General features: G+C 37.1%; 1 long non-coding RNA gene across 3 annotated transcripts in view; it reads right to left on the bottom strand.

The window, feature by feature from the left end:
• Positions 1-21,339, bottom strand: part of LOC102159901 — a 139,785-nt gene extending 118,446 nt beyond the window's left edge. For all 3 annotated transcript variants that reach the window (XR_002344335.1, XR_303648.3, XR_303646.3), the window contains exons 1-3: positions 21,089-21,339; positions 16,085-16,196; positions 11,154-11,229 (exon numbers count right to left, since the gene is read on the bottom strand). This is a non-coding gene — a long non-coding RNA (uncharacterized LOC102159901). The remainder of the gene's footprint in view (positions 1-11,153; positions 11,230-16,084; positions 16,197-21,088) is intronic.

The following is a 22,947-nucleotide window of genomic DNA, read 5'->3' as shown; positions in this document are numbered from 1 at the left end:
AATTGTAATTTACAGAACACTCTACCCCCAAACAACAGGATATACATTCTTTTAATGTACACAGAGAATATTCACCAATATTCACCAAGATAGACCATATCATGGTTCATAAAACAAACATCAACATTATTAACAGAATTAGATCAAAGTAATTTATCCAGCTATAGTGGAACCAAAATAGATATCAATGGGGGACATAGCTGAAACAGTACATGAAAGCAATTAAGACAAATGATTGTAGTAAAAATATCTCAAATCAATGAATTAAGTCATCACCTTAAAAACTACAAAAGGAGAAAATTATAAACAATGCAATCAAAAGGAAAAAATCATAAAGAGAAGAAATTAATAAAATAAAAATTTCAATGCAATCCCTATCAAAATATCAATGGCATTTTTCAAAGAACTAGAACAACAATGCTATGGGAACCTAAAAGTTGCTAAAGGGCCAAAAAAGTCTTGAGAAAGAAGAAAAGAACTTGAATCATAGTCCCTGACTTCAGACTATACTATAGAGCGATAATAACCAAAACAGTATGGTACTGGCACAAAAACAGACATATAGATCAATGGAACAGAATAGAGAGCCCAGAAATAAACCCATACTTTTATGGTCAATTACTCTATGATAAAGGATGCAAGAATATACAACGGAGAAAAGGCAGTCTCTTCAATAAGTGGTGCTTTGAAACCTGGACAGCTACATGTAACATAATTCAGTTAGAACACTCTCTAACATCATATACAAAAATAAACTCAAAATCGATTAAAAACTTAAGTGTAAGAATATACACTATAAAACTCCTAGAAGAAAACATAGGGAGAACAGTCTTTGACATAAATTACAGCAATATTTTTCGAATCTATCTCCTAAAGCAAAGGAATAAAAAAAATAGAGACCCAATTAAACTTAAAAGCTTACATAGTCCAGGCTCAGGTGGCAGAATATTTAAATTTTAGGAAACATTTTAAGAATTATGCCAAGCTTACAAAATTCCTTCAGAAAACAGGAGAGAACACTTTCCGACTCATTTTCTGAGGTCTGCTCATTTGAAAGCCAGAGAAAAACATAAGAAAACTTAACACCAACACAACAATGGTGTTAAAAAACAAAACTTAAGTATTATCCAATATTTTTATCTGAAAATAGATGCAAAATTCTTTAAGAACTTACTAGCTTAATCAAATTTAGAAACAATAACAAAAAAGAATGATATAGTATGAATTGGTAAACTTCATCCCTGAAATCCAAGACTGATTTACCATTTGAAAATCAATCCTTATAATTTGCTATATTAAAACAACCTACTAGAAAAATATATTATCTGAATAGGCGCAGTAAGAGGAACTGAAAAATCATCATCTATTAAAAATAAAAATCTCTCAGCAACTTAACAATTGAAGGGAACTTCCTTAACTTGATAAAGGACATCTATAAAACCCACAACCTAAACCATATTTAATTGTAAAGTAATAGTGCTTTGTCCATAATGGAGTGAATGTAGGATGTTTGATTCTCACCACTTGTAGGCAGTATTGTATAGGAGGTGACATCCAGTGTGATAAGACAAGATAAGTAAATTAAAATGAGTACAGACTTACAAAGAATAAACATGATTTTCATAGAATCATGGTCATCTATAATTACAATCCTAAGGAATCTACAAAATATCTCATAGACATTACAATTGAGTTTAGAAAGGCCACTGGATAAATGTCAGCTTATAAAACTCATCTATATTTTTATATACTAATACTAAACAGTAGATATTGATATAAACTTTTAAATCTTCATTCTTTATAACAGCATAAAAAGGCAAACATGAAACACCTAGAGCTAACCAGTCTAACATGCACAATAATTTTATGCTTTGGTTAAAAAAAAAAGCACTGATGAGAGATTTTTTTTTTTTTTTTTTTTTTTCTTTTTAGGGCTGCACCTGTGGCATATGGAGGTTCCAAGGCTGGGGGCTGAATTGGACTTAAAGTTGCCAGCCTGTACCATAGCCACAGCCACGCAGGATCCCAGCCGCATCTATAACCCACACCACAGCTCACGTCAATGCTGGATCCTCAATGAAACTGGTGGATTCATTTCTGCTGTGCCACAGATGAGTGATCTAATCAATTGAGAAATATATTCTCTTCATGGGTTGAGAAACTCAACATTGTTGTCAATCCTTACTAAATTGATACATATTTCAAAAAAACACTAATCACAATCCAAGGAGGCTTATTTTAAAAAACTGTGAAGATGATTCTATAATTTATATGGAAAAGCAATGGCCTAGTTAGCTCAACAAATTTTGAAGCAGAAGAACAAATTTGGAAGACATAAAGCCTGATTTCAAGACTTATATAAATCTTCAGTAATCAAGAGAATGTGGTTTCAGTGACACTGATTGACAGCAAAAAATAAGAGTCAAAAAATGGACCAACATGTTTTAGTCAATATATTTTTGAAACAAATTTAGTGTTCTCTGGGAATTTTGGAAAGAAAGTATACTCTTTTCAACAAATTGTATGCCAGGGTAAAAAAAAAAAAGAAAGAAAAGACTTCGCCTTTTCTCTTTATACATGTCATATATGAAGAAAAGATGAACATAAATATGAAGAAAAGATGAACATATAATGGATCATAGACCTACATGTAAAACTTAGAAACATAAAACTCCTAGAAGAAAATATAGGAAAAAAATCTTTGTAATCCTGGAGCAGACAGATATTCTTATCTAACACACAAACATACAAACAAGAAAAAAATTTCATAATTTGCACTTCAATATTAAAACTTTCTGCTATCCAAGGAGTTCTTAGACCACAATATTCATAAATTACATGGTCCAATGTAAGTGGATAAAAGTTTTAAAGAGAAATTTCATACACACACAAAGAAACTATAGATTTTAAATAAATATATGAAAAGATGTTTGGTATCATTAATCATTGGGAAAACTCAAATTTAAATCATAATAACACATCATTACATACCCATCAGATGCCTAAAATTCCTACCACCACTATTACCAACCCCCCACCGCGCCAAAAGAAAAAAAAAATTACTGGTGTGGATGCAAAGGGAATGGAAAATGGTATAGCCCATTTAGTAAACAATTTGGCAGTATATACAAAGTTAAATATACACTTACCATAAGAACCAACTATCCCATTCCAAGGTATGTTTACAAGTGCTGAAAATACCTCCACACAAATACTTGTATCTTAATGTTCACAATCACCAAAAACTGCAAACAATTCAAAATCTATCAACTTGTAAATGGATGCACAAATTGTAGTTCATCCATAGAAAAGTAAAGTACTAAGCAGAAAAGGATCAAACTAATGATACATCAACAACATGATATCTCGGAATTAAACTAAGTGAAGGAATCCAGTCAAAAAAGGTCACAAACCCTATATATTCATTTATATGATATTCTAGAAAAAGCAAAACTATAACAACAAGAATCAAACCAATGGTTTGTAGGGGCTGACAGTAGGTGGAACCTACCTCACAACAGAGAGTCACGAGGTAATTCAATAGGGTGACAGAAACATCTATTATAAAAATTGATTGTTGTGGTGGTTATACACAGAATATACCTGTCAAAGTCAACAAACTATGTAACTGCAACTGGTAATTTTTGCTGTATGCAAATTATATTTCAATGAATGATAATGCAAACAACTAAACCCTCCCAAAAGAGGAAAAATCAACATGATAATTCAATCGGGTTTATAAATTTCAGCTGTGACTGCCAGAAACTTCTGGGGAAATCAATTAGGCAATATGTGTCAATAGTCTTAAATATGTGCCTGCATTTCCCCATACAACTCCATTACAGCAACCAAAGAAAATAATCTAAAATAAAAGAAAAATTATACCCATAAAGATTTTTACTATAGAATTCTTTGAAATAATGGAAGCATAGAAATTAAGATCTAACAATCTGTGAATGATTAAGATTTAGTCAACATCTTCATTTACACTTTAAATATGAAACAACAAACACAATAGAAAAAGTCATGATACAAAGTAAATTAAAGGCAGTAACATACTTAAGGTTTCTGTTAAATGATGACTGACCAAACATATATGTACTTCTCACTCCCCAGAGCTGGTATAGTTAAAAGTATAGAGTTAGAATAAATTCTTATGTAAATGGTCTCCCATTTTTATTGTTTCTTTTTTCTGCTTCCACCTTCTCTCAACCCCTGCTCCACATCCGAAGCATCCGCTCACAAATATTCTATGAGCTGAATTTTAAAATCACCAGTATATTTTCCTCACCTCTTTTTTTTTTTTTTTCCCTATATTGCATTTAAATAGTAAATATAAGGTCATGGCTGTACAAATAAAACAAAAAACAAACAAAAAAAACTTAGCCAACATACAATAATAAGCCAACCAAAGGCAAACTCAAAATCACTCCACTATTTGTTTTTCCATTTTGTTTGTTTGGTTTCTGTTCAGTTTATTTTTGGCTGAATCTGTGGCATGTCTAAGTTCCTGAGTCAGGAATCAAACCTGTACCACAGCAGCACCTGAGCCATAGCAGTGACAGTGCTGGATCCTTAACCTGCTATGCCACAAGAGAATTCCAAAAAAAATTCCATTGTTTTAAAAGTAATTTTATCATGAATAAAATGATCTCTGTGATTTTAACATTGTAGCATTACTTGATTTGATATTAATTGACCAATTATTAATAATTAAAAATGACTAAGAATTGTTGTAGTATATATATACAGCCTAAATAAAATGTTTATTTTTTTGAGCTTAAATACAAAGAGATGATTTTTCAAGTGGAAGGTTATCTTTTTGTTGTAAATATTGTATTTTAAGGATTAAATAATTGCACTACCAAAAAATGCTTAGGATTCCAAACCAATTTCTTTTTCTTTTCAGCTTTACTGAAGTATAACTGACAAACAGAATTGTAAGATACTTAAAGTGCTCAACATGATGATTTGATATATCATATACACTGTGAAAGAAGTCCCAGGATTGAGGTAATTAACAAATTTATCACCTCATATTTTTTTTTCATTTTGGCGAGAAAACTTAAGGTTTACTCTCAGCAAGTTTTAATTATACTCTACTATTCTCAACTGTAGTCGCCTTGCTGTATATTAGAGCCTCAGACCTTATTCATCTCATAACTAAAACTCTGAGCCCTTTTCTCAGCCTCTCTCAATTTCCTCTAGGTTCCTAGCAACCAGTATTCTATTTTCTGTTTCTCTAAATTTGACAATTTTTTTTTTTTAGAGTCCACATATAAATGATACCATGCAGTATTTGTCTTTCTCTGTCTGGCGTATTTGACTTAGATAATACTTGTCTGGTTCATCCATGTTGTTGCAAATGACAGGACTTCCTTCATTTTCAAGACTGAATAATATTTCATAGTGTACACAGTTGACCCTTGAATAACACAGAGGCTAGGGGCACCAATCCTTACACAGTAAAAAATCTGAATATAACTTTACTCCTTGCCCTCCACATCTGCATTTCTGTATCAATGGATTCAACCAACCACGGATAGTGTAGTACTGTAGCATTTATTGAAAATATCTTTGTATAAATGGACCTACACAGTTGAAATGCATGTGGTACAAGGGTCAACTGTATATATCTTCTTCACTGAGTTATCTGTCAACAAACACTTAGATTGACTCCATACCTTGCCTGATGTTAATAATGCTGCGATGAGCATGACAGTAAAGATATCTCTTCCAGATACAAAGGTGTAACATATAGCACAGGGAATACGGCTAATATTTTAGAACTTTAAATGGCATATAATCTATAAAATATTGAATCACTAGATCGTACACCTGAAACTAATATAACATTTCTAAATTAATTATACTTCAATTAAAAATACAGGAGAAAAGTCAAAAGCATTAAAAAAAATACAACAGAAACAAAACAAAATAAATGCTTCGTGGATTTTCTAACATGGTTAATAACCGTGCTCTAAAAAGAGTTTTTCTTATATGATTTGAAGAATTCCATACTTCAAACCTTAGCAGTCATACAAAATACTCTAGAGAAAGCTTCAGAATAATCTACTACTTTAGATTTTTAATTGGGAACACTCTGTCAATGACTTGGCCAACTATGCAATATTGTTTCAGCATATTTCCTACGTAAAATTTCTACTACTTTAAAATAATCTTCTTTTTTTCTAACACTTGCCATTTTATTTGCCTGGCCCCAGACCCTTAAAGTATAAAAGATTTGGGGATTTAAAATGTGCCCTTGCCATGATCTACTTCAAAATGAAAGAAATCAAGTGAATTCAGGTCATGTTTTACAGAGTAACTGCCTTCTTTTCATACCAATACAAGTGGTCTCTGATGCCTACTTTCCTTGGTTAGCCCATAAAATATAGGCAACTCTGTCAACATTTAGCAACCTTAAATTATGCTAGGCACTAACATACACATAATAAAAGCTTCTGTACTAATAACCAACTTATAAAAGGTTCTGTGCTCAGTATGCATGTTAAATACCTACTTTCTCTCCCAACAATGAAATGTGTTGAAAAGTGGCTAAATACTGACTATCTGTTATGTATGTTGGCAAATGACAAAACAGTAAACAGAATGCTTTAAATGAAATCTAGTGAAAGGAACATTTCACAAGTCTTTCCACCATTAGCATGCTCTAATCCTCATTCTGTAAAGATATGCCCTGTGGGCAGAAAAGAAAAACATATAGTGGAAAAAAAGAATCTGTAAAGAAAGAGACACATTTCCTTTAAAAATGTGTATGTAAATGGTACTTTTCCCTTTGTAATTTTAAATTAGAGAATATACATCTGGAATTCACAGTAAACTCTAGCATCAAAGGTAATTCATGGTATACAGGGCTATTTATTTTGATGGAAGAAAAGGCTATTGTGCCTGTAATTTTAAGAGTAGTCATGTAGTTCTCTTCGTGGCTCAGCAGTTAACGAACCTGACTAGGATCCATGAGGATGCGGGTTCAATCCCTGGCCTCACTCAGTGGGTTAAGGATCTGGTGTTGCCGTGAGCTGTGGTGTAGGTCACAGAAGCAGCTCAGATCTGATATTGCTGTGGTTGTGGTGTAGGCCAGCAGCTACAGCTCCTATTCAACGTCTAGCCTGGGAACCTCCATATGCGGCAGGTGCAGCCCCAAAATAGGAAAGAAAAAAAAAGAAAGGTAGTAAAGTTCTTGGCTTAAAAAAAAAAAAAATCAATAGGGGAATGTGGTATAAAATAGAAAGTGGAAGTCCTTTCAATACAACTATTTATACATAGTGACATGTATTACATACCTATGAGTGTGTGTATATGTGTGTGTGTGAAAAGTGTCCCATATGTAAATTCTAATGGCTTCCATGAATTTGATAGTGCCTTTCTAGCAGTATGTAGTAGAAATATTTATACCACTTAAGGGAGAACAGAGAAGCTCCTAACTGCATATCACATTACTTTTGGAACTAAATAGATTGTTACATTACTCAGGCTTAAGAGATATTTCCAAAATACCATGCAAGACAAATGCATCAGAATCCCTCATTTGCTCCAAAAGCTGTTCATTGTTTGCCTTTTCATTGCTTGGTCATTGCCATGGTGAGGGATACCTTTGGTGCACAATGTTGTTTGCAGGACAATTTTTGCCACAAAAAAGGATAATTTTTTTCTGCCATTTTCCATTTTCATCACCAATTTCCAACTGTCATGAAAGTGAGCTCTGTTTTTACACGACATTCCATTCTTATTACCATCTTCGTCCCAAGAATGAAAGTCTGTAATGAGAGCAAAGCCATAGCTGGCATCAGAGGCTGTTATAATTCACTCTCATGACAAAGATAGTAATGAGAAATGACAGTGGCACAAAATGAATCCTTTCCGATCCCAGCACCTGGATGATAATGAAAACAGAAGATGGCACCAACTTTATTCATTTTCATGACACCAATTGTGACAGGATTGAAAGCTGCATCAACAAACCCATCGAAGGTACAATTTCGCAGTCTCATTCCCATCAAGTTTCAAAAACAACAAAACAAAACTCCATACCACCACTTCTGAGAATGCAGTTACAGTGAGGCTTTCAAAGGTTGCAGAGTTTTCTTTACTGTCTACAACTGAAAGCATTTCAGAGAGGATGAAATGCTTCCAACTCCTAAAATTCTGTTTTCTTTTTTATTATGGAATTATCTTAGCAATGCCTTTAAAATAACTGATGGAAGAGAAGCAAGAGAATATGGAAATAAAGCCACTTTGTGAAGTGCTAATCTTCTAACGCTTTTGAAAAATACCAAAATGCCAAAATTAAGGTATAAAATATTTACCTAATACAACTAATATAGAATCTTACTCTTCCACATATCCCCCTTCCTTCCCTCCCCCACTTCTTTCTTCTCTTCTCTGTCTTTTTGAGCTATGATTATATCTTTATAAAATCTAAAAGGAATTCAGAGCTAAGTGGATCCAAATTCTGCATTTACACATAAAAAAAAGAGGCTTAAGTAAATGAATCTATTCATCCATCATCACCCAGATAGTATCAGAATACTTATAATTTTTCAGTCTAATCTTTCTAGGATATAAGTTGAAAATGCCAAAGAGAAAAGTAACATGGAGCATATATATCATTTGGTTTCTTTGCAATTCCTCTACAAAAAGAAGGCGCATTCTCTTATGGAATTCAAGGCTACTGGCTTTGTCACTTCCAACCTCTGCTTCGGGGCGAATTATGTTTCTGATCTTCAGTTTCCTCTATTATAAAACATTTAGAAAAGTGTAACTGGTGTACTAAACAGCCTATCTTGAATAAGCAAATAATAAGATGATCACTTTATTCTTTCCTCTCCATGCTGACTTCAGATAGAACTTTCTTTTACCTCCTCTTCACTCTGCTTCAAACTACTCTGTGGCCAGGAGCTGGGAGGCTTTGCCTGTAAAATGGCAAAGGCTCTATTCCCTGCTGGGCATCTAGGTACTGTACTATTTTACGGCACAGGCAATGGACCCTTTGGATGACATCTTGTAACTTGTTTTCCACTCCTGGCATTAAAGCAAAATGGTCCATTTTTCCTCTTGGTAGACACCTGAGGCCTTTCAAAAATATTCAAGCCTGGATACTTTTCTGAGTATCCAGGTGGTCTGCTTGAAACTGTGTACCTCCTGGGCCTGACATGCCCCAGGAGTGAGGCCAACTCACTGCATGCTTTATTCCTTCCCTGCAGTGCGGCCTGCTCTAAGCAACCTCTGGTATTTGGAATTCTTCAGGCAAAAGACAAGCACCATTCTCTGTGTGCACACACTCTAGGGAACACATGCCAAGCTGGAGGTATCTGTCCCATACCAGCATGAACAAACCTATGCATTTCTTGCAGCTAACAGGCACCTGGCAAGCAATTGGGAATGTGTTAGTAAAATGTCACACACTTCTTTTGATAGACATACCAATCTCTGAGTGTTATTGCTAGGTACCTTTCTTTGACTCAAGGGAAGAGGGAATGGGATAGTCTTGCCTTATATATACCTATTAAATCTCTTCAGTGACTTAGGTCTCCAGCAAATCTCTGAACTTCTCTTAACACTAGCTATTGGGGATTATGGTGTCTGGACCAGTCCGGCCATTTAGAGATGAATCTGATACTCTTGTTTAGAAAGTAACAACACTTGCTCTTCACTGTCTCAGCTTTCCGACTTTAGATGAAATTCTGAGACCCAGAAAAAGTCTCATTACATTCTCTACAGATCTCTCATGGTTTTTTTTAATAAGCTAGTAACCATAACTGCTTGAAATTTTGATAATTCATTTTGTATTTCTATGAAATGCTGTTATAACTACTGAGTTATGGGGCACCTGAAGTTTAGAGAGGGAAAGCGCCTTCTTCTGATGTAAGAAACCAGTGCCCTGGTTAAATCAAGTACTTTAAAAATAATATTTTTTAAAGTGAGAATGTATGTCACAATACACTGTAATCTTCAAGCAATCAGAATACCTAGTAGTCATAGAGCTTCCCATGCTTTATGATTTCTGTGGCATTATAAAGGTCAACTATAATCTATATTTTAGATCCTCTATATTGAGGATCTAGCATGTCTTCGACCCAATCCACAGATGACCAGCGTCTTGTTCTTGGGCAATTACTTCCCTGCAAATACCTCTGGGTACAAAATGAAGCATTCATGGTTCTAAAGCAGCTGAGTCCCACCAGATCTGTGCAACAGTGGAACCTGAACTGGATATTTTACATGTTATCCCTCAGGATAACATGCTGAGATCTCTTCTAAACTTTTTGTACGTTCCTTGACCTACCCATAGATTTTAGGGGACTGATTTTCATAATGAACATTTTCCTTTTATAGTTTTCTTTGAATACCTTCAGATAAATGAAGACCTTTCAGACAAGTAAAAAACAAAAAACAAACAAACAAAAAACAACTCTATTAAACAACAGTAATTTTGGTGGAAAACACGCTCTAGATTTTTAGGTCTGCCTCTTTCACTAATATGACACCTACCATGGTAATCTGTATTTTGAGACCTAATGTGTACAAGGCTTTGTGTTCTATGACCTTGGGCAAGTAGCTTCATTTCTTTAGGCTTTTGTTGACTTATCTGTAATACAAGAGAGCCTGGAATTAGATTTGTGGTTTACCACCTGTTCTGAGGACCTCTTGTATTCTGCTGAGATGCTCAACGACTCCGACAAAGAAGGGATAAGACAAGTCAATTGTGGGGGCTTCCCAGCAACCTCTCTCGCAATCGATGGAGAAGTTCTGCTTATGACATTTTTGTACTGGGCTTCTACATGGGATTTTTTTTTTTTTTTTAAGAGTTCAACTCTAAAACCACTGGATTAGAATTTCCTTCAGACTCTGTATTAGCTAGCTCATGATTGCAAAAACCCAGAACAGCAAAAGCTAATTCACATGCCCTTCCAAGGCATAGCATGATGTTGGAATCATATGACATTTCTCCGATACTCAGCTTGACATCACCTGCTCAACTTTGTTTAGTGAGCAAATAATAGCACAGATGTTTTCATAGTCATGCAGGCAAGAAAAGCCTTTATTTGAAATGCATATCATGGTGCTCAAAGTCAACTTGGAAAATTGGAAATTGGTATAAACCTGCCAAAAAGGCAATCAAAACTTACCACAGGAAGACATGGAAAGAAGTCAGCCATGAGGTAACCCTGTAGATGCTATTTCCACAGTTCCTGATCTCAGCACCTTTAAGAAATGAACATTGTTGTGCAATTTATTCGTCAACAAATTTATTTCACCTTAAAGATAAACGGATTTTTTAATTAATGCAGATAATTAAAATCACAAGTGGCTTTCAACACAAGTTTGAAACCAGCCACCTGCCCCTAGGACTGAGAAAACAACTGGGTGACACCCTTACCATGGTGCCTGGCAGGAGGGGGCTTGATGGCACATGTCCCACATGCGTGGCAGCGCCAGTGGCTTCATGATCAGTGCAACGGGCGACAGGGACAAGGCACCTGGGGATGGGCCTGAGGTTGGGGGGGTGTCTGCTTGGACCTTGGTGGCCCAGTGGCTGTAAGTCACTGAAAGATTGGGTCAGGAAGGGCTCTTAACTGTAAGGAGTCACTTCCAGTAATGATCCCAGCGCCTCCCTAGGAGTCCTTCCCCAGGCCGCTGGGAAGGGCCAGACCAGCGTGAGTAACCTCAGCCCCCCTGTCCAGCCCTAAGCCCCCAGCATAGGCAGGGCCAGAGGACAGCCCAGGAGGAGCATGGGATAGACAGGAGCAGCTGGAGCAGTTTCGAGTCATGCTCTACATTTCTAGGGTCCTGTGCCCAGTGCTAAGGGTCAGATCTGGAACCAGAGAGAGGGGCGAAGCGGCCCCAGGGCTCAGCTGCCCTTGGTGTCAGGGATGAGATACCTACCAGGCCAGCTGACCAGACGCAGGATTTGGGGGGAAACGTCCCTTCTTCTTTTTTTTTTTTTTTTTTTTTTTTTTTTGTCTTTTTGCCATTTCTTGGGCCGCTTCCACAGCATATGGAGGTTCCCAGGCTAGGGGGTCTAATTGGAGCTGTAGCCGCCGGCCTACACCAGAGCCACAGCAACACAGGATCTGAGCCACGTCTGCAACCTATATCACAGCTCACGGCAATGCCGGATCCTTAACCCACTGAGCAAGGCCAGGGACTGAACCCGCAACCTCATGGTTCTTAGATTCGTTAACCACTGAGCCACGACAGGAACTTGGGAAACGTCTTCTTTTGGGAGAAGGAAGTCTTTTCTGCTCTTTAGTTTGTGACTTAATACTTTTTTATAGTGGTGGGTGGGGCAAGGAAAGCAGGAGAGGGGGAGGTAAGATTAGAGCATGTCTGTTACGCAGCTCTTCTGTGTGAGGGTGATGCATTTCTTCCTCTCCAAAGCAAGAGGAGATTACGTCTAAGTGGCCACGTGTGTCTGGAGTTGGTGGGTGGGTGGGTTATGCTAAAGTTATGCTAACTTAGGAGTTCCCATTGTGGCTCAGTGATAACGCACCCAAGTGGAATCTATGAGGATGCTCAGTGGGTTAAGGATCCAGTTTTGGCGTGAGCTGTGATGTAGGTCACAGACAAGGCTCAGATCCTGTGTTGCTGTGGCTGTGATGTAGGCTGGCAGCTACAGCTCTGATTAGACGCCTAGCCTGGGAACCTCCATATTCCAAGGGTGTGGCCCTAAAAAAAAAAAGTCATGCTAATTTAAAGTGCTATGGATATTTTCTATAGCCATTCAAATTAAACAGAGTTTATATTAGGAAGAACAAAGATTGAATGGATATAAAAAATTTTAATTCTATTTATAGACCTATTCTGTAATAAAATAAGACATGCAAAAAAATATTTCGTATTAGTTTTTAATTTTCATGTTTCTCTGTAGTCTAGATGATTTTCTAGAAAATACTGACATCTTCACATACTTTTGATAAATTAATGTTACTTTTGGCAGTTAAGGCATCTGGAAGATTAAAAAGATGACTCAAAATTCCATTCCTGATGACTTTGAGATCACAATTACCACTTTGTCTTCCGGCTTGGTTAAATGCAGTGTTCCCACTCCATTTGGATTGTTATAATAAGTCAAGCTTAAGAAAAATGCCTATATGAAAACTTGCTTACAATGATTTTGCCTGACAGTGATGTAAAATGTAATTAAAAGGTTTGAATTGCACAGGTGCTAAAAAGAAGTGCATTACAAAACAAGCAAACCATAATGTTAAGAACTCCAGTTGGTTATTAACATGTTATGATTTTAATTATGACATTCCAGGATTATAATCCCAGGTCTGTTGCTAAAGAGAAGACGTTATAAAAGTAGGTTGTCGAAACCTTTATCAGAGCGTAATTTTGACATTATTTTCAAAGGAAATTTATTGTTTAATTACAAAGATAATATAACTACAATTTAGGAAATATGTAAAATGGTAAAAAAAAATTGCCTCTTATTCCTATACTCAAACTACCTTTATTATTATTTTTGCAGAGTTCCTTCCAGGCTTTTTTCATATACTTTAATTTCTAATGTGTGCATGTAACATTTGGTACCCTGTCTTTTCACTTTATTGTATGTATTTAATAGAGTTTTTATTTTCAAAACGAGTGTAGTCCATATCTGCGGAAATTACTCAGTAGGAGAAAGGGGTCAGCATGGCACTGAGCCTTAGGTCTGGTCCAGAAGGTAATTCTGCTTTGCTGTGAGGCGTGCAATAACTAGGGCATTTTCATTCCCTGGAACCATTTCATGAGAAATTCTTTGCTCTACTCTGCATGCTAAATACAGGGCAAAGTCTCCATCAATTAAGGCTTGGAATGAGGCCAGATCTAAATCACTGGGGTAGAATCCTTGCGTCTGATCTTCATAGGGATCACCATATCAAGAGCCCAGATGACTCAAGACACTGTAATTGCTGCCCATGGAAGCCAAAGGAGGGCATTTGAACCTCAAAGATGAAAGCACTTCTTTCAAGGACACCTGAAATCATGTTATGAAACTAAGAGCTGCAACAAAATCAAAATGACTTAAGAAATTCATTGCAATATATAAACTATTCTATGAGTGAGTCTAACTTGTATTTCTTTAAAAACAGCAATGCATAAGTAATGCAAACACTAAGAGCCCCTGCAATTTTGTTATTTGAGATGGAAAAGAATGAATTTTGGAAACCTATACAATCAACCTTATGTGTGTGTGTGTGTGTGTATTTATATATAGGCAAAATTTGGCTTAAGTATGCATGGGGACACTATCTTGGTAATATCTAAATTGTAAGTGTACTTTAAAGTAACTCCCTCCCAAAAAGACCAAAGTTCATGAACAGTTTCAGAAAGGCTGAATCTCTCCAAAACTTCCAACAGCTTAATTCATCATTCAGAAACCACAAAAAATTAAAGTTTAAAGATTCTACTACCTAGAATGCCAAAGTCATACTAAGATTTGTGACACTGTTTTCAAGGATGTGAGGAAAAGGTGCACAATTTCTGGAGATTAGATTGAGAGTTCTATCAAAATCTTAAAACTCTCAATCTTTTGGACGCTATAATTATACTTCTTGAACTTTTCCCCTCTCTTTGGCAGTCTTTTAATATTTCACTCTTTTTTTCCCCACTCTTATTAAGATGTAATTAACATGCAGTACTGCATCATTTAAGGTATACAACAAAACAATCTGACTTACATATATCATGAAATGATTATCACAGTAACTTTAATGAAGATCCATCATCTCATAAAGATAGAAAATTAAAAAAAAAACAAAAAAAACTGTTACGAGAACTCTTACGATTTACTCTAACTTCCATATATAACACATAGCAGTGTTAATTATATTTCTCGTGTTGCACAGTACATTCCTAGTAATTACTTACCTTATAACTAGAAGTTTGTACCTTTTTACTCTACAAATTTCACTTTATTTTTGGTTTTCAGTAGCTCGACTATGATGTTCCTAAATGTAGTTTTCTCTCTGTATATACTCTGTGGGGTTAGTATATCTTGAGTTTGTGGCTTGATATCTAGTCATGCCTAGGAAATTCTCAGCCACTATTTTTTCACTATTTCCTCTCTGATTAGGCATGTTAAACATTTTCCCTCTACCTTACATGTCTCATATGCTTTCTTTCTCCTGTGCATCACTCTGAATAGACTCTACTGTTGTATGATCTGATTTTCTCTCTTTTTTTTTTTTTGGCTATTTCTAATCTGCTAATAATAAACTAGTAAATTTTTCATCTCATTCTATTTTTCAGATGTAGAATTTACATTTGACAGGTAATGTGTGTGTGTGTCCTAGGTGTCTACTCAAGTTTCTCATCTTTCTTCTATTTTCCTGAATTATATCTATCATGTTGTTTTAAAATCTCTGGCAATTTCACTATCTGATTCACCTACGGATCTATTTCAATTGTTCGGTTCTTTCTTGGTCTTGTTCAATTGGTCCTATGTTTTAACATTTCTTTATTTTTTAATTTGATATTGGGAAACGGTACACTTAAAATTATATTGTCTATGAGTAATATATCTTCTTCCAAATATAACCTTTTTTTTTTTTTTTGGTGGAAGGCAGGTAGAGTATCAGAAGCTCATCTTAATGTTTTCATGAGCTGATTTTTTTTTTTTTTTGATTATTATGTTTCCATTTTGTCCATATTATTCTGTCATGGCTTTTCTGGAAACTCAGTAAAAAGCTCTGGGTATTTAGTAAGTTCTTCTGATTTGGTGAACTTGAATTTCAATCTCATTCCTTAAAAGTAGACAGATACTGAAAACTGCTCTGCTTTTTTTCCTCCCAGCTGGTGCATTCCTTTGGTTTTCTTGCATCCATTAACAAGGAGTCCATCTTGAATATCTTGAAGCGAATCAGTAGGAGATTTCATTCTCCTCTGAAGTCTCCAACTTGAGATACTTTGTGATATTGCCACTCTACTCATACATTCTCTCTCAGTCTTAAACTCTGCTTTCTGTCTCCTTAGTCCTATAAGTTTCTTGTCTCCTGCTTGGGTTCTATTCTCTCTCATAGCAGAACATTTCTAAGTACCCTTAGAAGAGAAGCCAGTTAAATGTGGAACTTACCTTATGTCCTTTCCTTTTTAAAATGGTTGTAGTCCCTCCTGTCTCTAATTGCTTTGGTTGTATTCCAGGGCCTTCAAGCAGTTGCATTTTACATCTTGTTCTGTTCTCATAACTGTAACAGAAAAGTTAGTCCAATACAAGTCACTTCTTTATAACTAGAATCCGAAATCCACTTCTAGAAAATAGTATGTCAAAGGAAGTATCAGGAATATGACAAAGATTCAGTGCCTGTATAATTTATAATAATAATTTTTCTATTGACAAAATAATGGAAACAATCTGTAGGTCTGATAATATAAAATTATTTATATAAATTACATTTTATCCACTGTAAATAAGAATTGCTCCAACCATTAGGGGCACAACTGAGGTGATAAATTTCAAGTGTGCTCATCGAGTATCTGTGTGGGTGCATGTGTGTGTGCATGCACGCGCGCAAGTGTGTGTGTGTGTGTGTGTGTGGTGTGTGTGTGTATCTTCCTTTTTTTTTTTCTTTAGTCTTTTCTGGGGCCACACCTATGGCATACGGAGGTTCCCAGGCTAGGGGTCTAATCGGAGCTGTAGCCACCGACCTATGCCAGAGCCACAGCAATGCAGGATCCGAGCCATGTCTGCAACCTACACCACAACTCACAGCAATGCCAGATCCTTAATCCACTGAGTGAGGCCAGGGATGGAACCCGCAACCTCATGGTTCCCAGTCGGATTCGTTAACCACTGAGCCATGACGGGAACTCCATGTGTATCTTCTTCCAGTCATGTTTACTCCACAGGTACTAGCATAAGTAGGTCAATAGTTGGACTTGACCATACTTACTCCAAAACCCCAACCAAGGCCTATTTCTGTCTAATTTAGGAGAAATAGAATGAATTAAAGCACATGGATGGTTCACAGAACTCAGAGGAACAGAGGAATAGGGATGGGGGATATACTGCTAGAAACAGCTTAAAAATCTTATGTGAAACTGCTCCCATGAAAACATCACTGCTAACAACTCTCAGTAGAGATAATATGGCCAATCCCCATGATACCACTGATAATTGACACTGGAAGTTCCTGCTAGAAACATCATCAGTGCTGCTTTAGAGAACTAGAAGCAGCTTTAACCTCTGTGGAAAACCATTCTTGAGAGAGATTCTAAATTGTTATTAATGAGTGTAACTTGTTTTTAAAATAAGTACATCCTTCTAAAACCAATTACTTTCAGGTAGCTTATGTAATGAGAGAGCCAGCATCATGTCCATGGCTGTCGATAAGTCTCCATATAATGCAGGATTATATTTATAAATTATTTAGTGTTTGCTTCTCTGAGCCAAGTAAGTCTGATACTGCAAGGATGCTTGCCATGCATCATTCCTCTCCTCCATTAGCCTTTCTGAAAGGTGGTTTCCTCCAAGTATGATCTGTCTGTGCATAATTCTGCATTGAGCTCAATCTTCCCTTGCTCCTTAAGTTTTCAGGCTAAGCTCAGTCCAAACCATGAGTTGTCAGATTCCACCCCCCACCCTAGGCTAGTTATAGGCTACTTAATTTAGTGAATGGAGCAGCATTTTCTAAAGTCTTCGCCACAGACATTCCATTTTTTTTATGACAGTCACTAAATTTGGCAGCTCTTTCACATATTTTGCACAGTTTACTTATTTCTACCATAAGTCCCATTACTGTGTCAGTACTAGGAGCATATAAGACACTCAATAACAATTTTAATAAGTTCTGTAACATTTTGAATAATTAATGAAAAAATCAGATCTCTAATTTCTTTAGAAATTTGATTTCTTTCTTTTTTTTTTTTTTTTTTTTTTTTTTTTTTTTTTTTTTTTTTTTTTTTAATTTCTTCTGTTGCAATGATATTAGACATAGTTCTCATGCTATTCGCATCTCTTGTAAATCTATAGAAATTTGATTTCTATCTCTCATTCTTCATATATATTCATGCGGCTTCCTAAAAGAGGGTGAAACTGCCCTCTTTGTTATTTTTATTTATTTATTTTTCCTCTTTTGAGGGCCACAGCTGCGGTATACGGAGATTCCCAGGCTAGGGGTCTAATCAGAGCTGTTGCGGTCGGCCTACATCAGAGCCATAGCAATGCCAGATCTGAGCCGCGTCTGCGACCTACACCACAGCTCATGGCAACGCCGGATCTTTAACCCACTGAGTGAGGCCAGGGACCAAACCCCCAACCTGATGGTTCCTAGTCAGATTTGTTACCGCTGAGCCACGAGGAGAACTCCCCTCTTTGTTATTTTTAAAGCCACACAAATAGCCAGATAATAAATGTTTATTGAGCTGAACTAGTAGATATGTAATAACAATGCTAAATGGCCATCTGTGGGATAAGTCTAAGGGGAATGACATTTTTATCTCTAATCAAAAACAAATGTCATTGATCACTGAACAATCCATTTTTCTTTACTTGTACCTATCCTAAGAAAGAAAAGGAAATGGACATTCAATACTCTGACTGTTGAATGTTACTAATGAGATTTTAGGGATAAGAAGGTTAAGTCAAAATTTCTCTACACAACTTGTATTTTAGGGATGTGCCTTTCATCTAACTACATAACAACAAATTGTTAGACTAAAACCATTATGGAGCAATCTGGATGCTCTGCTTCTAGTTTTGTAGACTCTAATGGAAGCCAGAAAGAAGCAAATGAACAAAAATAATGAAATAAACCTAGAATTATTCATAAAATTAAAACTTGCACAGAGTTTAGATGAAATCACAATTGTGGTTATGGAATAAATATCCTGTGTTAATAACTTGTCCATTAAAAAAGATACCTGCTAAAAAAACTAGTAAAAGATTATGGCTTTACCATTAGACTCAAAAACAAATTGATATTTGGAGACAGTATCATATTTGCCTTTGGTAAAAGGCAACCAAGAACAAACCTCTCCAATTTATGCTCCTTCTAGGTGGCTTTACTTTTGTCAATGTTTGGAATTGTCATACTTCAAATTAAGTCTTTTTGGTAGGTTTCTAGAAATATTTCTTTTAATGCTTTAACTTGCATTTCCTTGATTACTGAAGAAATTGAGCTCTATTTTATCTATTAATTTGACCATCTTCTCTCCTAAACTATTTGCTCGAGACTTGCATGTTTTCCTATTTGATTTCTTTCTCCTATTGATCCATAGGAGTTCTTTATGATTCACAAATACAAGAGTTTTGAAAGTTAAATATTTTGCAATATCATCTCCTGCTCTTGAATTTACTATTTTGCTTTCTAAATAATATCTTTACTAAGCTGAAACCCTTAATTTTCATGAACAATTGAAATACTATCTTCTGTTATTATCTTCATGTCTGTAAAAAAAACACACAATGGCTTTTCCTTACACTGCACACCATATTCTGAACACTGGAAAGGGATTCTCACACCAGACAATTCTGCAGCACGAGCTGAGTGTGCTGGAAATGTACTCAATTGTGATATTAGCTACTTGGAAGTAGAGTCATGTTCCACACCTCAAAGATTTAGTCCTACAAGGATGTCCCTCTTCTCACTTCAGATGCCAAGTGAAAGTTCAGGTTGTTACCTATGCTTCTGAACTACGGGCTATAGATGGGAGGTTCCCACAGCCCTCTCCTTGAGTTCAATTAATTTGCTACGGTGGCTCAAAGAACTCACTTGAAACCATTTTACTTACTAATTACTGGTTTGTTATAAAAGGATATAACTCAGGAACAGCCAGATGAAAAAGGTTCATGTGGCAAGGAAGGGGGAAGGGGTGCAGAGCTTCCACGCCCTCTTTGAGCAGAGCGCTCTCCCAGCACCTCCACATAGTCACCAACTAGAAGCTCGCGGTACACCGTCCATTGGGAGTTTTATGGAGTGTTCATGACATGGGCAAGGTTGAGTAAATCATTGACCATTGGTGATTAAACTCAATCTCCAGCCTCTTTCCATTTTTGAGAGGTGAGGATGAATAATAAGACTGACAATTCCAACCCTCTAATCATACTTGGTTTCCCTGGCAACCAATACCGTGTCCTTAGAGGCTTTCCAAAAATCACCTAAATAACATAAACTCAGGTGTAGTGGGAAAGGGCTTTGTAGGAATAACAAAAGATGCTCCTTTCACCTTTATCTCTTTGAAGTTAGAACTAAGAACAAAAACTAAATATTTTAACAAAAGATACTCCTATTGCCCTAATCACTTGGGAAATTACAAGGGTTTGGGGATCTATGTGCCAGGGACTGGAGGAAGACTAAATATCTATTTCTCGTTATAAATCACAATATCACAGTATTCTATTTAAGAAATTTTCTTTCCAAGGCCTTTAATGTTTTATGTCTTTTCCTAGAAGCACTGTTACTTTACCTTTTATTTCATTTAGAAATCTAAATTTACCTGAAATAAATTTTTGTGAATGCTACAAGAGCTAATTTTTAAAAATACAGATATCTAAAGGTTTCAGCAGCATTTATTGAAAAGAGACATGTAATGTTAGCTTCGTAATAAATCAAGTGTCTGAATATGCGTGGTTATCTTTTGGGATTCCCCCCCCCTTTGGTCTGTTTGTATTTTTGTACCAATATCATATTACATTAATAAACTTTATAAATCTTATTAAAAACAAGACAATAGGCCCCAAATGTTGTTACCTAAGCTAAGCTCCATGTCACGAGATGTAATCACTCTTTCGGGTACAGTCAGGAACCACCTGAGCAGCACAAGTGAGATCACCTGACGGACCCCTGCCATTCCCTAAAGGAAAGTAACTTTGCTGTAACCAATCGCTTCTTGGCCTCCTTTATTTTCCTGGTTCCTGCTCTCTTCTGCCTACAACAGTCTTATTTTAACAGCTCCCAAGAACTCCTTTTCTTCTGTTCGGCTAGATGCTGCCCCATTTGATCCATCTTTGCTCGAATAAACTCTTAAAATTTTTAGCACACCTTGGTTTCTGTTTTAACAGTCCTGATAGTGACAGGAGAAGAGGAAACTGAAGGAAACCCCTTCGGCCCCAGGAGTGAGGAGCAAGCATCCCTGGTACCTGCTGAGCCCCAGCCGCCGCTTCCCGCCGCCTCGGGGGCGCTGGGTCAGGCCTCTGGCATCCTCCGCGGCTTTTTCCTCAGGAGCTTTCAGGCGTGTTTGAGAATTTGTTTTCCGACCACGACTGGAAACAATCAGAGGTGAACCGGGTCTGACCGAGAAACCGAACCGGGTCCGACGTAGAAAGCAGCCCGGGTCCAGGTTCCGACCAGGTACCAGTTAGACACGGAACTGGTTCCGGGTCAGCCTGCGTCCGACTTAATGAGGACTGCGCCCCGCGCGAGGCTCTGGTGAATAACGTTTTCTTTCACGGCCAAGCAAGCAGGTGAACCTCACTCAGGATCATTGTCCCCCCAGGCGTCCCAGCTGAAAACTTTTAACCCGGATAAGCGTATCCATTTAGGAGAGTAACTGGGGTCTCGGCCGAGAATGCGCCGCAAAGCGCAGAGGGAAACCATCTTCCTCCCCTTCAGCTTCCGGGGGCACCAGGCTGGGCCCCAACGGGACACCCCACGTGCCCCAGAGCCTGCAGAATCCTGGGGCGAAGGGCAGAAGCCGGCACAAGGTAAGAATTCTCAGCCAAGTCTGTTCTCCTGGGTCTCTGTCCGGGGGGCCCGGTGGAGAGAGGAAGGAAAAATTTTATTTTGTCCTTTATTTTTGGATTGGCCGCAAAAACCATGTGCAAGAATTTATCTTCGATGCAAGAGTTAAGATTTGTGCATTTGCTTTCTAGTACCCATTGCTTGTCAGCTCTTTCCCTCTGCTTAGCAATAACTGTTTAGTTCTTCTAAACCTGAAAACAGATTCGTTTGTTCGCTTTTTCCCTAGGTTTTCTAGTGTTTTCTCAATGGAAGGATTATTTGAATTATTCTGTACTTACAGGAAACATTTTTTCTCAATGATTTTAAAGGTATTTTTCCAAACAAATCATGTTTCTCCCCCCAAATAATCCTGTTGTTATGAATTCAGCCATCAACAAGTTTTCCACCTCCTTAGTGAGAAAGGCCCTGATTGAAAAACACTAGCTTGTACTTCTGTCCCCTGCTAGCTTTTTTCTTATGATTAGGTGAGATTTTAGTGTTTTGTTGTTTTTGTTTTGGTTTTTTTTCTTTGTCTTTTGTCACCGCCGCGGGAGGTTCCCAGGCTAGGGGTCTAATTGGAGCTGTAGCCGCAGACCTACACCAGGGCCACAGCAAGGCTGGATCCTTAATCCACTGAGCAAGGCCAGGGATGGAACCCAGAACCTCATGGTTCCTAGTCGAATTCGTTTATGCTGTGCCACCACAGGAACTCCGAGATTGTAGTTATTATGTAAAACATTATGCTACCTTAAGCAGAGAATTGGAGAAAATTTGACTCTGCTGATGGAACAAATTGGTGGCCTTGCATAGAAGGTAGCAGAATGTAGGTCCTAGAAGTGTTCAAGGTGATGGCACACATTCATAGGAAGTTCTGGAGAATTTCAAAATAAGCATCAGGAATAACTATAACAACTTAATATATTACATTAAGCTAGGCGTTCTGGTCTTGGCACAGCGGAAATGAATCTGACTAGGAACCATGAGGTTGCAGGTTCAATCCCTGGCCTCACCCAGTGGGTTAAGGATCTGGCGTTGCTGTGAGCTGTGGTGTAGGTTGCAGACCCAGCTTGGATCCTGCATTGCTGTGGCTGTGGTGTAGGCCAGTGGCAACAGCTCCTATTAGACTCCTAGCCTGGGAACTTCCATATGCTATGGGTGCGGCCCTCAAAAAGATAAAAAAAAAGACCAAAAAAAAAAAAAAAAAGATATAATACCTTCTGCCGTCTCATGGGCAGAAGAGACTGCCCTTGCTGTGTACTGGGAATGTTTTTTGGGGAAG

The sequence above is a fragment of the Sus scrofa genome, chromosome 5, assembly GCF_000003025.6.
Source record: "Sus scrofa isolate TJ Tabasco breed Duroc chromosome 5, Sscrofa11.1, whole genome shotgun sequence".
NCBI lineage: Eukaryota > Metazoa > Chordata > Mammalia > Artiodactyla > Suidae > Sus > Sus scrofa.
The sequence above is the reverse complement of the archived record's forward strand: the minus strand, read 5'-3'. Positions and strand labels throughout refer to the sequence as shown.